At 47.3% G+C, this 16039-nt stretch overlaps 1 long non-coding RNA gene across 5 annotated transcripts in view; it reads right to left on the reverse strand.

Annotated features, from left to right (window-relative positions):
• Positions 1-7636: 7636 nt before the first annotated feature.
• LOC147347952 (uncharacterized) overlaps positions 7637-16039 on the reverse strand; it is a 146727-nt gene continuing 138324 nt past the window's right edge. For all 5 annotated transcript variants that reach the window (XR_015150847.1, XR_015150848.1, XR_015150845.1 and 2 more), the window contains 3 exons: positions 12837-13086; positions 9575-9785; positions 7637-7800 (listed from right to left, as the gene is read on the reverse strand). This is a non-coding gene — a long non-coding RNA (uncharacterized LOC147347952). The remainder of the gene's footprint in view (positions 7801-9574; positions 9786-12836; positions 13087-16039) is intronic.

Below are 16039 nucleotides of genomic sequence, written 5' to 3' on the forward strand. Positions count from 1 at the left end.
CACCATCTGCAGTGATTTTGGAGCCCCCAAAATAAAGTCTGACAGTGTTTGCACTGTTTCTCCATCTATTTCCCATGAAGTGATGGGACCAGATGCCATGATCTTTGTTTTCTGAATGTTGAGCTTTAAGCCAACTTTTATAATCAGATCAGATCAGTCGCTCAGTCATGTCTGACTCTTTTCGACCCCATGAATCGCAGCACACCAGGCCTCCCTGTCCATCACCAACTCCAGAGTTCACTCAGACTCACGTCCATCGAGTCAGTGATGCCATCCAGCCATCTCAACCTCTGTCATCCCCTTCTCCTCTTGCCCCCAATCCCTCCCAGCATCAGAGTCTTTTCCAATGAATCAACTCTTCACATGAGGTGGCCAAAGTACTGGAGTTTCAGCTTTAGCATCATTCCCTCCAAAGAAATCCCAGGGCTGATCTCCTTCAGAATGGACTCGTTGGATCTCCTTGCAGTCCAAGGGATTCTCAAGAGTCTTCTCCAACACCACAGTTCAAAAGTATCAACTCTGGTGCTCAGCCTTCTTCACAGTCCAACTCTCATATCCATATATGACCACAGGAAAAACCATAGCCTTGACTAGACGGACCTTTGTTGGCAAAGTAATGTCTCTGCTTTTCAATATGCTATCTAGGTTGGTCATAACTTTCCTTCCAAGGAGTAAGCGTCTTTTAATTTCATGGCTGCAGTCACCATCTGCAGTGATTTTGGAGCCCAGAAAACTAAAGTCTGACACTGTTTCCACTGTTTCCCCATCTATTTACCATGAAGTGGTGGGACCGGATGCCATGATCTTCGGTTTCTGAATGTTGAGCTTTAAGCCAACTTTTTCACTCTCCACTTTCACTTTCATCAAGAGGCTTTTGAGTTCCTCTTCACTTTCTGCCATAAGGGTGGTGTCATCTGCATATCTGAGGTTATTGATATTTCTCCTGGCAGTCTTGATTCCAACTTGTGTTTCTCCCAGTCCAGCATTTCTCATGATGTACTCTGCATATAAGTTAAATAAACAGGGTGACAATATACCAGATAAATATTTGGGTTTCAAATAACCTCTACTCCTCCACTTGCACATCCTTCATCCTGTTATAATATTATAGCTATGCAATTTTTGTTCACTGCCAAACCAAGTAATACACTATCAGCATTTCCTTTCTTGTACAACTTTTCATGTTATCTGGAATTAATAACTGCCTTATTTTTTCATTTAGTTAATTTTCTCTATGGCTACTGCTAGTTTTTCTATACAGCAAGGAAACATATCCAGTGATCTATCAGTCCTATTTTTATTATTTCATGTTATTTAACATTTTTCAGATGCTCCCGCTAGAGTCTTTTCTCCCCCTGCCCCTCAGGTCGGGCACCTTGTTCCTGTGTGGGATTCTCAGTTTCCTTCCTGTCAAGTAAGTCTGCTCATGTTTTGGTTTCTCCTTTCCTGTAACTGGAAGCTTCCTAAGACTGTCTAAAATGTAAATTATATTTCATCTGTCTTGTAGGATGCAGATATGTGGATGGCCTCAGGAGTTCTGCAGGCTTGCAGGACCCATCAGAGCCTGAAAGAAGTGATGCTGGCAGAAAATCACTTCATTCTTCTGTGCTGTACACAAGAGTAAAACCAGGCAGGGAAAGACAGTCTCCGCAACAAGGTTTTCCAGAAGCCGATAAAAGGCGTCATCGCTGCACCTGGATGCAAGGAACGCAAGAACGCCAGACACTCTTCTCACGAATGTGCCACCTTTCAAAAATCTGACTTAACTCTCTCCCCTGGGGCAGAAGACGTTATGTGACATGTGATGCTTTTCCCCCTCATCACCTGGAATGAGAGACTCTGAAAGCAAACTCCTGAAGCTCATTAGCTGTATAATTAACCAACTCAAAATCTTCCAGCATTGCACAAGGAAATCAGCAGGTGGGCAGCCCTGTTAGCCCAGGAGACTGCTGGCGGGCGTGCCTCCGAAGAGCCCAAATTTTGCCCTGCCCTTCCTCCATCTCCTCCTAAGCCCTTGATCTCAGACCAGCAGTGAGCATGGTTTTGTGAAAACTTCAGTCGGTTTGGGCCATTTCCCGTGCAGTCTTGGATGAGTACCTTGGAAAACCTGTTTCGCTCCGGGTAAAAAAAAAAAAAAAAGCCATGGTGAATGAATCCAGTACCATTGTCTTGTTTTTTAACTGAAAATTGTATCTCAAGGTGTATTCACTGAAAGCAAACACACAAAGATCCAGGAAGCGGAGGGAGAGGCTATTTCCCACCACTTGACTCTGCGACCCAGAAAATCAGGCTCGTGATATTATTGCAACGTAGTCTGAGCAGCATCCGCTGACCTACTGAGAAGGTTTAGCATTGCCATAGGGACTCGGTGAGCAGCTCCGTGGCTTATCACGCAGCAGGGACTCAGGGAACCCCCATGCTCCATCGCTAAGGACTGCAGAGGAGTTGGTGGGAAGGTTCTATGGCCCTTGTGGTAGCCCTGGTGCCATTTCCCTCTTTTCAGAGGAGGACACAGCAGACAGCTCTTCTCTTTGGCTGTCTGTCCTTTTCCTTCTATTTTTCTCACATTCCCTTCAAATGTGGCTGCCTGTGTGCTATGCTGATGTTCCCCCAAATGTACGTATCATATACTATTATATACCCCATAAGTTAAGGCAGTGTTTCTTGGAAATACAATATCATGATGGTGAGATTCATGTGAAAATGGGCTTGACCTAAGTAATCGTCCCTGTACGGGATTTTTTAGGTCTTCAGTATATTAGTTTATTGGAGAAGGAGATAACAACCCACTCCTATTCTGCCTGGACAGAGGAGCCCGGCAGGCTACAGTTCATGGGGTCACAAGAGTTGAACACGACTGAGTGGCTAAACCACCACCATCATGTTAGTTTATGATCATGCTCCAAGACTAGGTTAATGAAAGTGCCATTTCCAAAACTTACTTGAGCACAGAACCCTTTACTTGGGGAGGGGAAAAGGGCATTGGATGTTTCCTTACATTTCACAGCCACTGATCCAACAAAACCAAAGGAAATGCTGGCAGAGCTGGCCTCCATGTCCCCAGCAGCCATGGTTTATTATTTCTAAACCAGAGACCGAGAGGCCAGGATTTGAAAATTTCCTGTACCATATCCTGGCTGTTTTACCACTGGTTAACCCCTATGAGATCCATTTCCCTGTCTGTAAGATGGGGACAATTATACTTACCTTTTAAAGAGATGTTTAGAAGAGACTGAATGAGCGACTAAAGATAAAGCCTCCACTAAATGCCTCATCCTCAGTGGCATCAACAGTAGTTAATAGCTCTGCTAATCTTTTTCAGCTTCTTCTGTAATACCCACACCCACCTCACTTCATCAACTTCAGTGTTACCTGCCTATTTGCTGACGTCTGAAATATCTTTTCAGAACGACTAAAATAGGTAAGGAACCAGGAAGAGGGGGGTGTTAAATAAAGTAGTGGTTGTCTAACACTGAAGCAGCAAAATTATATGGCAAGATTTTTTTTTTAATACTACATGAAAAATGCTCATACTTGCAGATGTTCACTTAGGAGATCAAGGATCAGGTGCTGACTTCTATATTTTTAACAGAATCTCTAAGGAATTAATTATGATGCAAATAAAACTTTGGTAACCACAACATTTGAAGTAAATACCTACACAGATCTATCTGTCAAGACTGAGATGTAAATAACATCAGAGGCTTCTGTGAGAGCAAGTGGGGGGGACCGGGAGATGGTTAGGACCCTGGTGACTGAGAAACAGAGCCAGAGAAGGCAGGCAGAACAGACTCAGAAGCTCTAGTTCCGTGTCTGAGGAAAGCGTGCCCAGGATGGTGGCCAGGTGTGGAGAAGATACTCAGTGGCCACAGCGAGTGCAGCAGGGAAGCTGCGGAGCCTCAGCAGCAGGACCCATCAAGCGGCCATGGGCTTGGGCTTGGTAAGCAGACAGACTCCGGGCCCCAGAGTCACTTCCACTTCACTGCCAGTGCCTTTCACCACACCAACTGCAGGCTGGGGTTGCAGTCACAGCCCCCTGACAAGAACGGGCAGGGGTCTGGGAAAGCCCAGACACTGAGCGACCCACGCCCCCAAGGTCTGGATGACAGGCAGAGCGGTCCCCTCTCCTGGTGACCCGCAGGTCACCCACAGGTTTCCTGTCTGTCCTTTGAGAATGGAGCCACCAAATCGCCCTCCTATTTGGCAAATCCAAAATTGAGGAAGAAGGAAATCGTCATAGAAAGAGAAGCAAAGGGATCACAAAATAAACAAGCCTGCCCCTGGATTTCAGGGTTCCTACGAGGATTCCATAACTGACATGGTGTCCAGCCAGGAGCAGCTCACTGTCTCGTGTCCTCGGGGGAGGAACAAGAGGCACGGTTTTTAGGTATCAGACTACGGACGTCTTCAGTGCAAGGAGCAGGCCTTTCACTTCTGTCGCCCAAGTCGGTCCAGGGCCCAGCATCCAGTAAGGACTCAATGAATTTCAGCTAGCTGACTGGGCAGCTGACGCAGATGCACATCAGCAAGTTACTCGAACATATTTAGTGGATGGCACTCTACAGAGGCCTCCTTATTGGGGCTGTGGTTCAAAGAGACAGAAAGTCTTGTCCCAGATTGAAACTTTTACAATTTTGTCTGGCAAGAAAAGCTTACATACACACACACACTGCACTTGAATACCAGTATAACACGCAATCAAATGACTTCACAACATGAAGACACAATGTGATAATCTAGATTAAAGGAAGTTTGGTTGGGTTGGGGCAGCCTCATTAGCGATGGACTCTTTGTGAAGTCATGGAGAAAATACTGGCCTTGGAGTCAAGCAATCTTGGTCCACATTTAACTTAAATTTCCTCTTCTGTTAAATGAGAATACGTAGTAATAGTGCTGGAGAAGGCAATGGCACCCCACTCCAGTACTCTTGCCTGGAGAATCCCATGGACAGAGGAGCCTGGTGGGCTGCAGTCCATGGGGTCTCTAAGAGTCGGGCACCACTGAGCAACTTCACTTTCACTTTTTACTTTCATGCATTGGAGAAGGAGATGGCAACCCACTCCAGTATTCTTGGCCTGGAGAATCCCAGGGATGGGGAGCCTGATGGGCTGCCATCTATGGGGTTGCACAGAGTCAGACACGACTGAAGTGACTTAGCAGCAGCAGCAGCAGTAATAGCGCTTGACTCATAGGATGGCTGGGAGGATTTAAGGATTGGAATGTAGAGCAAGGTAATATTTTACAATACTTTTTATATAAACGTTTCACATTGGGTAGTGTGGCAGGGTGAACAATGGCCCCAAGTATGTCTACAGCCCAATCCCTGAACCCATGAACATGTAACTTTATGTGGTAAAAAGGGCTCTGGAGATGTCACTAAGTCAAGGGACTTGAGATGGAGAGATTATTCCGGGTTACCCAGACGGGCCCAGTGTAACCCCAGGGGTCCTTATAAGGGGAAAGCAGGAGGATCAGAGTTACAGAAGGAGCTGGGAAGACAGGAAGGAGCAGAGTTGAGTTTGGAGGGAGGAAGGGGCCCACAACGGAACTCAGACAAGAACAGAGCATTAGATGGTTGGCTGCGTGTGTGAGTGCTAAGTTGCTTCAGTCATGCCCTACTCTTTGCGACTCTACGGATCATAGCCCACCAGGCTCCTCTGCCCAGGGGATTCTCCAGGCCAGAATACTGGAGTGGGTTTCCATGCCCTTCTCCAGGGGATCTTCCCAATCCAGGGATCAAACCCGCATCTCTTAGGTCTCCTTCATTGGCAGGCAGGTCTTTGACCACTAGTGCCACCCGGGAAGCCCAGATGGTTGGCTACTACTGATTTCCGAATAGACTCCCAAAGCACGTTCAGAAACAACAGCTGTGGAAGCCAGGACATTCACTTCACAAGAGTTGTGATTTTTTTTTGAGAAAGGAGGGAAAAAATGGGATCTCAGGTTCCAAAGATCAAAAGCTCATACACTCAGATCAGAGGATGGAAGAAGAGGTGGGTTCCTGAGAGACGTTCAGCCACCACCCAGGAAGAGCTAAAGCCTGGGAGTGATGTGGAGGAGCATGCAGGGGAACAAGGTCACACGCGAGATGCAGCCCTTCTGACCCAGAGGGGAGGTGGGCAGGCAGCTGTCTGTGAAAGTGAAAGTGTTAGTTGCTCAGTTGTGTCTGACTCTTTGCAACCCCATGGGCTATAGCCCACCAGGCTCCTCTGTCCTTAGGATTCTCTAGGCAAGAATACTGGAGTGGGTTGCCATGCCCTTATCCAGGGGAACTTCTCCACCTAGGGATCAGCCTGGGTATCCAGCATTGCAGGCAGATTCTTTAACACCTGAGCCACCAGGGAAGCCATGTGTGAGGTGCTAGTGAAACCCAGTAGGATGAGTTCAGGCCTTGCCGACCGTGAAGGGTCTTCTGCCCCAGCTCACTTCAGTGGTTCTGGCAGAAACGCCCTGGGAGCTCCCCAGAGCATGCCCCACCCACCACCAGTGAGCAGGAAGTGAATAGAGACCGCGGACTTGAGGCAGCCAGAACGCTTCCCACTGGGATCCCAACTCCAGCGCTCCAGTGGAGGGCCCAGCAGAAGGCTGAGAGGATCCATTCACTGAGAGGGAGCTGGGTCGAAGGAAGACAGCAAGTACACGGAAACCATGGCCGCGGCCTGTGACTTGGCCCCCGGATGGCGGGGAGCAGCAGAGCAAGCTCAGAGCAGGAAACGAGGCCCGCCCACCTGAGAAGAAAGCATGAGCTCCTCTGAGGCTCCCACGACTGTCGCGGAGAACTCCCTCCCTCCAGCTGTGACGCTGCGTGCGCTTTCCTCTGCACATGGGCAGCATCCGGAAAGGAAAGCGGATGGGAGAGCCCCTAAGAAGGGAGAGCAACCTAGGATTTCCGGAAATTTCAACTCTGAATTAACAAAATGTAGGAGAAATTTATGACTTGTGAGAATTGATTAAAAAAGAAATTGTTTTAGCCAAATAATTTGAGTTGTCTTGGCATGACAAAAAAATTCTGCCCCACCACCAAAAGCAAGTTGAATTTGATTACAGAGAAGGAAGTTGAAATATACTGTTATTCTTGCAACTTGTGACCATGGGTGTTAAGCCTGGTACCTAGGCATGAAGCACTCAGCACACAGGAGATGTCCAATGATATTATCACATACTACATCTTGCAAAGGAAGGAAGGGGTTTGTCTAGGGGAAAAAGAAGGGTAAGGACATATTTTGTAGAAGGAACTAGAATCCAGTCTTAAAGGAAGTAGCAGGTGTCTATTGCCACCCCTTCCTGACCAGCTGCTGAGGCTCGGGGACCAGGGAATGAATTCACCAAGGCTACACCCACCCTAGTCCTGAGATTTGGGTGGGAAAGGATTTGCCAGAACAAAATCAGGGCAAGTGCAGAAGAGACCATGGGGGCTAGAGAGCAAAAGCCACAGATGCCACCTTAGCGGATATGATGGAGCAGACATCTGAAGCTGGAAGAGAAGCAGTCATAGCAAGGCAAAACTGAGAAAGCCGCCGAGAGGAGAACGGAGGTGAGTGATCCCACTCGAGAGACATGAGCCGTTCTTCCTAAAGTGTGGATGGCAGCTTGGATCTATTTATCCTGTATCTCCAGGAACCTTTGGCACGACACCTGGCAGTTTTTGAAATGTTTTCATTGAAAATAAAACCTCTCTCAATTGAGAGAATGTTTTCCATAGCTAAGGAAGACTACATTCTTCAAAACTGATGGCTTTGCACGCACTGTAGGGTTCCCTGGGAGACGCAGGAAGCTCTTTCATTCCACCTTGTTCAGCTTCTGTATGAGAAAGCAATGAGGAATCACAGGTGAGGAAGTTATAGCCTCTGGCCCCAAATTTTGCATGTTATCAGCTATAAACTTCAGAGAAGCTAGTATCAACATTTTTTTTTTTGAGTAAGGCTTTTTTTTAAATTGCAGTATAATTCATTTACAATGTTGTATTAGTTTATACTATACAATGAAGTGATCAGCTATTTGTATACATATATCCCCTCCCCCTTGGACCTCCCTCCCACCTCTCTAGGTCATCACAGAGCACGGAGCTGAGGTCCCTGTGCTGTACAGCAGTTCCTTGCTAGCTTCTGTTTTACAATGGTAGTGTATATATGTCAATGTCACTCTCTAAATTTGTCCCCTCTCTCTTTTTCTCTCTTTTTCTGTTTAATCAAGTTCTCCAGCCACCATGTTCTGACCAGGAAAAAAAAAAAATTGACTCTTTCCCCCTCAAAGAAACTCAGAATCTTCAACTTAGCCTATCCATGATTTAAATTTTGTCTGCCGAAGATCTCTATTCAGTCCCAGCTACATGTTTTGGCCCTACTGCAATACTAATTATTAATCCTCTCAGGACATTATTAATGCTCAGAACAGCCAGAGCAGAACATCACACCAAACTGGAAGCCCTCTAAGCAGGGTCCCTGGACAGACAGCAGGTGACACGAGCCTGGCCTCTTCATGTCTCTTCCTCCTCCTCCCCTGAAAGAGGAGACTTCCCAAATGCCTTTCCTCTAAAGAACCTGCTGCCAATGCAGGAGACAGAAGAGATATAGATTCCATCCCTGGGTCCAGAAGATCCCCTAGAGGCAGAAATGGCAACCCACTTCAGTATGCTTGCCTGGGAATCCCATGGACAGAGGAGCCTGGCGGGTACAGTCCATAGGGTCGCAAAGAGTCGGACCCCTGACTGAAGTGACAGCACGCACGCATGCACCCCCTCCCCGGGTTTACCAGGACAGGCGGTGCTTTGACTGCAAATTGTTACCAAGCGAGAGGCCTCTCCCGCCTTCAGAGCCTCCATTTAGCACTTAAGTTACATATTCCTTTCCATCCCATCGCTGGCCATTGCTTACGCTTTGGGGTCTGTTTAGAGTTCTTTCTCAGTTATTTTATCTGACTTACTGCAAATCCATAAATCTCACCCCTCCACCCTGACAGGTGAATAATATTTTGGCTGCAAATAAGACTCCTCAGGCAGAGACCTTTCCTCTTGGAAGTGTATGTAGACATCATTCTGCTATCTTCTAATTTGCAGTGTTGTCAGAATACAGTTCCAGTGACAATTTGATTCTTTTTTTCTGCCTAACTTTATTTTTCTGTCTGAAGGATATAAATTTTTCTCTTTACCCTTTAGGTTTAGGAATTCTGGCAGACACATTTAGTTACATGGTTCTTCTCTTCAATATTGCCTGGTACTTGGAACACTTCAGTCTGCAGGCTAAGGGTTTTCTTTAGCCTCAACTCTCTCCTCAGTGCAGATGAATTTCTTTTTATTATCTGTTTACAAATAAGCTCTCCAGCATCCCTTCTTTGCCCTTCCTGGAACTTTACTGTTCATACGTTAGGGTCTTGGGGGCCTATGTACAAATCTGTTAAGTCCTTTCTTAATGATTTTCTTCCCTATGCAAATTTGCTCCATCTTTCTGCTCTCACCCTCCTGGTTCAAATCTCAATCGTCACCATCCTCTCCCACTTATCTGCAAGAATTTAAAATTAAAAGATCATGGTCTTGGTTCCACAGAATGTTCTTTTCTTTGTGCTAAAGTCAAATTACCTTTAGTGGGCTTCTTGCCCTTTCACATGAGCTCTTGAACAGGCCTCCCAGCACCTTCATTTCTTTGAGATGCTGCCTGGACAGGGGTCCCGCTGTTCTTCTTTCTTGCTCTGAATTTGAGATCTCTCTATCCTTGTCTCTGGAGCCCAGGGCTGCACCAAGAGCGGAGCACTGGCCACAGTCTGCCCTGCATGCCAGCTGCTAAGAGCATCTGCAGGGAAATGTAAACAAGCATAGAACCTCTTTATCTTCACTGTGGATGGCAATTGAAACAATGTCAGTGATAAAATACTCCTCTCTCCCAACACTCTTCTGTTGGTCTAAGTTTTAAACAATGGCTGTGGTTATAGTAGGGTTTGAATTATACATACACTAGCTTCAAATTAGCACATTTTGGTCACTTATCTCTTAATAGACACTACATTCTACATGGAAGCTAATTCGTAAAACTTTCAGTTGCACAGTTGGCCTCCAGTACACCCGACTCAGTGCTGAGCTTCTGTGAAGAATAAGCTCACAGTGAGTTGGAAACCCTCCGGTTCAGGTCTGTCTCCAGCCCCCAGGGTACCAAGTGTCCCTGTGTCGGCACAGTGGGCTCTAAGTGAGCAGTGACAGCACGGTAGCTACTGTGGCCAAGAAAGAGAAGCTGGGTCACTTCAGTTCTATTACGGTGGCGTTATCTGTGTTTAAAATCTTTTTTAATGAAACGAAGTATGAACTGCAAGCCAAACTATTTCATTTGGGAAGCGAAATTTTAGTTCATACATCTAACATCTTCCTGAATTTGAATAACATTTTGAAAATCAAAATTTCTTCTTCTTTGTTCATTCTTGTTTATAAAGAACAATTAAAATTATTGTTACCAAATACTACATGATTATCTCTGAAAATAACGTTGTCATATAAAGGCAGGAGTATTAAAATATGACCTATGTTGGCTATAAAATACCTCGATACTTCCCTGGGTCCACTTCCTGGGGCACCTTAGTGGCCAGAAATGGTTCACAGCCTGCCCTGTGGGTCAGTGGGGACCCACCTGTGAGGTGTCATCCCCAGGACACCTCAAGACAAAGCATCTGGGCCCCTCAGCCACGTTGGCAAACACCAGCACTTCTGGGTGTCAAAAGTAGGGATGATTCACTGCCTATTTCAGATCCCTCATAACTTCTCAGGATCTGGCACCAGGAAGAAGTCCCAGAAGCATGCATAGGGCCAGTACTCTTCCCCCGTCACAGGCCGCAGACCGCTGAGGCCATGCTTTCTCCAGGAACCTGTACCTGGCTCCTCACCCCACCGCTCTCTACAGTGCCCCTCAGCTCCTATTAGGCTCAGAAAGAGAAAGAAGGCTTAAAATAGTTCCTTCCAAAGACTCCAGCCAAGCCCAATGCCCACTGAGGGTCCCCACATCATCCTGCCTGCACGGAAGTTGCGTTTGAGGAGGTCAGTCAACTGCCATCTTTCCAGAGTCCCCACCATGGACTCGAACAGTCACAGCTTCAGATGTACAATCTGGAACTTTATTTTTTGATAACTAAACTTGAGTTCTTTGGCCACTCTTTTTCCTACTTGGAATTGAAAAAATGTTCCCAGTCAATGTAAATCAGTAACTGGCAGACTTAATCATGATCGATTCCAGATTTAAATTCAGTCAGTTCAAGATGGCATCCTTCTCCCTTGCTCTAATCTTCGTCCCGTGGCCAACCTGAGTTCCTGAGACGTGCGTTCTCCTGGCCTGGGGGAGGGGCGCTGCTCTGGGTCATCAGCGCCTGGGCCTCCTCTGAAGCTGGGCTCCTCGGAGTTCTTTATGATCAAGCTGGGGAGGTTTGGCAGTTTCCCTGTGAATTTTTTGACACTCCCCCTATCAAGATGTGGAGTCTATCGCCTCCCTTTGAACCCGGGCAGGACTTTGTAACTGCATCCAGGGAGAGAATGCAGAAGCACTGCCCCATGGTTCTGAGACCAGTTTAGAAAAGGCCACGTGGTTTCTGTAAGCTGTTTTGGGGACACTGGCTCGGGGAGCCTTCAGCCACCACCCGAGATGTCTGGGACTGGTGGCTGCGCTACGACAAGACCGCACGGAGAAAGAGAGAGGCCTGAGCAGCACTGATGTGCCTGCCCTCAACGGTCTGAGTCTTCCTGGCCTGGGGTGAGAAGTGTAAGCAGACAGTCAAGGGAAGCCCGCCCCAAGTGCCTCCTGACTGCATCCACACAAAAGAGCCTGAGCAAGAAGGGCCCCGCTGGGCCCAGCTATCCAGCCCCAGGCTGGTGAGCAAAACTAAGGACTGTTCTGAGTTTAAACTCATGCCAATGGCTTAAGCTAGTGTCTGGTTCATTTTGCAGCAATAGACTGCTGAAACACATGTCTACGAACACACCTATGGTTCCCTCAGCAGAAGCAAAGCTCAGTAGCTGAACTGGGAGCTCCATCTCTTCCCTGCCATGGGTGACTCTGATTCTGGGCTAAGTCCCCATCTGTTCCTGGCCTGGGATAAATAACCCACAGCCTCTCTCATGAGGTCCCTACACCCAAGGCCACACAGATGCCCAGCGGTCCCACCAGCTCTCAACTCTTAGCCTACTTCCTGGTCCCACTCCAGTGTGAGAGGTGGGGTGCTACCCCCCAACTCTTCTCCAGACAAGGTCAGCAGCCTGTGCCTCGCCTACTGTGAGGGCCTCTTTGGGGGATGAGGCTAAAGACTGTTTGGTTCTAAATGAGAAACTGCAAGCCAATACCCTCAGCCCTCAGACACACCAAGCATCTTCTCTGCGTGCAACCGCGTCTAAGCTCCAGTATCCTTCCTTCCTAATTTCTTACCCCTACTGGATAAGTTTTTCCTCTGATGTGAGATTCAAAGGCTCTTGCGCCATTCCATATATTTCCATCTCTACTTTGTGTGGCACATAACTATCCTCAGAATTCTCCAGTAATTATGATCTATACAAGGCTCCAAGTGTTTGATCATCAAAGGTCTTACGGGTTAAACCAAGGAGTCTGCCCCAAAATAAAAATTCCTGAACACAGCCATGAGCAGCAGCCTTCAGCATCCCGCCTATCTCCCAACACAAGCTCTCAAATTATCAAAGAAATGGAAACAAAAAAAAAAAGAAATGGAAACAGAAGCTTCTGCTCCCTAGAATAAATCAGAACACCTCCCACCCCCATCATGACCGAAAATAAGGCAAAGGGGTACAGCAGTATGGAGCCAGTCAGGAGAGCAGGCAGGATTTCCTCCGAGTAAAACTCTGCCATTGAGACAATCACCTCATTCCGAAATTCCAGAAGAGCTGAAGAGGGTGAGGTCATGGCTGTCTGCAAGTAAGTCCAGTTTCCACGTCACCATTCTCCATTAGAATCTCCACCTTGGCTCAAAGCTCGTAGAGAAACACGGTGATGGATGCAGTCAGCAGGAGAGGCTTGAAATGCACACGTCCCCCTGAGCACCTTTTCTAAGTGCTGTCCGTGTCACCTGTGTATGTGTGCAGAGCAAAAGGGCAGAGAAGGAAGAGCCGAACTGGAAGAGAAAGAAAAGTTTCTCATCAGTTTTCTGATCCAAAACAAAGAAAGACCCGTGAGGGAGGGCTCATCTACTGGATACATCCCAAGAGCTGGGAGAAAAGTACAGCAGAGTCCTGGAGGTTTCAGACACTCATTCCCAGGGCAGGAGCCTACCCAGCTCATGTGAGAGAGGAGAAAAACAGAAGCAATGTTCCTGAATTTCCAATATGACTGCAGCAGCCTTCCCTTAAAAATACCAAGGGCCTTAGCTCAAAATACCAATTCAGAAATTAGCATTCTTTTATAGCCATTTCTCTGATATTTTGAATAAAATTAACTTTATTAATGAAATCAATTGCAAAAGCATCAAAGCCACTATTTGGAACATGAAGGAAAAGAAACTTCTCTCTCACACATACACAAAACCTTCACTGCCTGGGACACAGCAGGGGCTTAAGAGGGTATATGGAGTAATAGTGAGTGAATGAATGAATGAATGAACAGCCCCTCAGAAGCCATGTAACATATTTCTTACCCTCTCTTTGCCTAGATTTCCAGGGAATCTGAAAGAATGGATATAGCTACTGACTCAACCCTGGTATTAAATGATGGCACCATCCAAGGCCTTGCCACCATCACCCAATTGTTACTCATTAGCCATTGCATCTTCCCGAAAGCAGGGTTCCTCTCTGTCCTGGCACAGTGATCAGCATGCTGAGGAGACAGCTTTGTTCTCAGAGGTGCGTCTGCAGGATCCTCTGTGAGCCACTGGGATGACTCATGCCATTGGGATCCTCCATTGGGAGGACTCACGCCATCTGGCGAAGGTTCCTGAATCCGGGATAGCAGGACTGGGAGTCACCCCGGACTCCTGCTGCCAAAGCCATCCTCAATTGAACGTGAAGTGAGTTGTTCGGTTCCTACCACCACCTTTGGCTAAAGAGGCAAATGAAGCTGTTTTCTTCAAATCAATCAGCCAGACTTCACTGAGCTTTCAGCTCCTGCCTGCAAGGAACTTACATCTGTTGGAAGAGAGAAGCTTTACACCCAAGGAACAATGAAGGAGCTAATAACACGCGGTCAAGACTAACGGACCGCACGGGAGTGTCTTTACCACTTCCCTTCTTTTTGCCCATGACAGGAAAATAAACACTGGCCCACAATAAACACATCACAGAAGTGAAACTGGACAAGACTTCCACTGAGACTGCATATGGAGAGAAAACAACGAGGGGTCTCCGTGATGCTCAGAAGAGCACCAAAGGAGTAAAGCACCTTCACTGCACTCGGGTGCTGTTTTCAGCAAATGACGCCTCAGGAAAGCGCAGGCCAGCGGCTCTCAGACTTAGGTGTATCAGAACCTCTCGGAAGGCTTGTTAAAACAGACTGCTGGGTCTTGCCCCCAGGGTTTCTGATCCAGGAGATCCAGGTGGAGCCTGAGAATCTGCATTTATAATAAAATCTCAGGAGGTTTGCTGATGAGAGGGAGGGAGGACCACACTCGGAGATCTGCTGATTTAGGCGGCTATTTTGAAGTGGACACTGTCTGTAAATGTTTGGTCTATGTACGTTCCAAGTGATGCCCAATTCTACATAAAGCATCTCACTGCTTGTTAGTGAGAGCCTGGGGGAGGAGGGAGGAAGGGGTAGAACGGGAGGGGAGAGAGAAAAGAAGAATCAAATTGTCGCTATGGAAGAGGGTTAGCCCTGATTACAGACTAACTCAGGGTTGGCAGACTATAATATCTGTAGGCTCCAGGAGGTGACACAATTGAGAAAGGGGCAAGCAGGGATGAGAAACAGCCACTGCCCACTACAATGTGAGAGACAGCAGGGGCGTGAGGGCTGGTTTTGGGGACCCAGAACTTCACGCCGCCTCTAAAACAGACAGCCCCTATTCAACTCCAGTGGGCTGTCATTATTCAAAGAATGGGGCCTGGGATTCCCAGAGTTGCTAACTTTTCAAAAGAATGAAAAACTTTGGATTTTTGTAAAATATATCTATTAGGTACTGATAACCAGACCCATAATTAAAAAAAAAAGAAAAGTTATCCATTCAGTATCTGGGATGACCTTAAAGACAAGATTAAGCAATTCTCCAGAATTCGGCTGTGGAACAATGATTGATATCTCTTAAGAACAGAGAGCTCGCCCCTCTGGCCAGAAGGCAAACAGGTCATCTCAAATTTGCTGTGAGGAGCTTTCATCGCCAGCCAGGGACATTGACCGGGGCCCTGTGTGCTGGATGGCAAAAGCTCTTCATCCCAGGACAAGAAGCCGGAGGTACTCCCTCTTCCCCAGGACTCCAGGCAGTCTCCCAGCTGAGAACAGAGGCCACGGCGTGCAGCTCTAGGTGGCCCCCGCACAAGCTTTCCTTCCCAGACACATAAGCAGGGAAGCAAGCTCACCCCGCTGAGAGCCTCCGGGAGAGCAGGTGAGGAGCCCCCTGGGAGCAGGGCTGTGTCCCCTCACCCAAGGACCTCCGGAGCCCAGCTCAGGGCCCACTCAACATGCAAACTCAGCGCTGCGGACCTAAAGATACTTCCACCCAAATGAGAGCCCTCTGGAGAAGTAACCCACTTTCTTAAAAACCTTCATTTTCCTTTCTCTTCTTTGGTCCCCACAAACCTCTCTGCTCTCCTGGTCTCCCTGCTCTCCCTGTCCCCTCACCACAGGGTCCCTGTGTATCTATGTCTCGGACACTGAGAGCTGCTTTTTGAGCCATTAGAGCAGACAACCCGTGCTGCCCTTCATCTCCTGTCTCCAGGGGGTTCCAGGAGAAGAGAACAGGTGCAAGGAAGAGAAGACAACTAAGAATTAAACACTTTGATATTTGGCAAAACTAATACAATTATGTAAAGTTAAAAAAAAAAGCTTTAAGCAGCACTTACTTTAGACCCAAGGCAACTTCCAAAACCCCCAGCACAAGGCACCCCATTAGAAGTTGTGGTAGGGGCATGTGGCTTAGC

Source organism: Bos grunniens, chromosome 22, assembly GCF_055505025.1.
Source record: "Bos grunniens cultivar Pamir isolate PY7600 chromosome 22, Bosgru_T2T1.0, whole genome shotgun sequence".
NCBI lineage: Eukaryota > Metazoa > Chordata > Mammalia > Artiodactyla > Bovidae > Bos > Bos grunniens.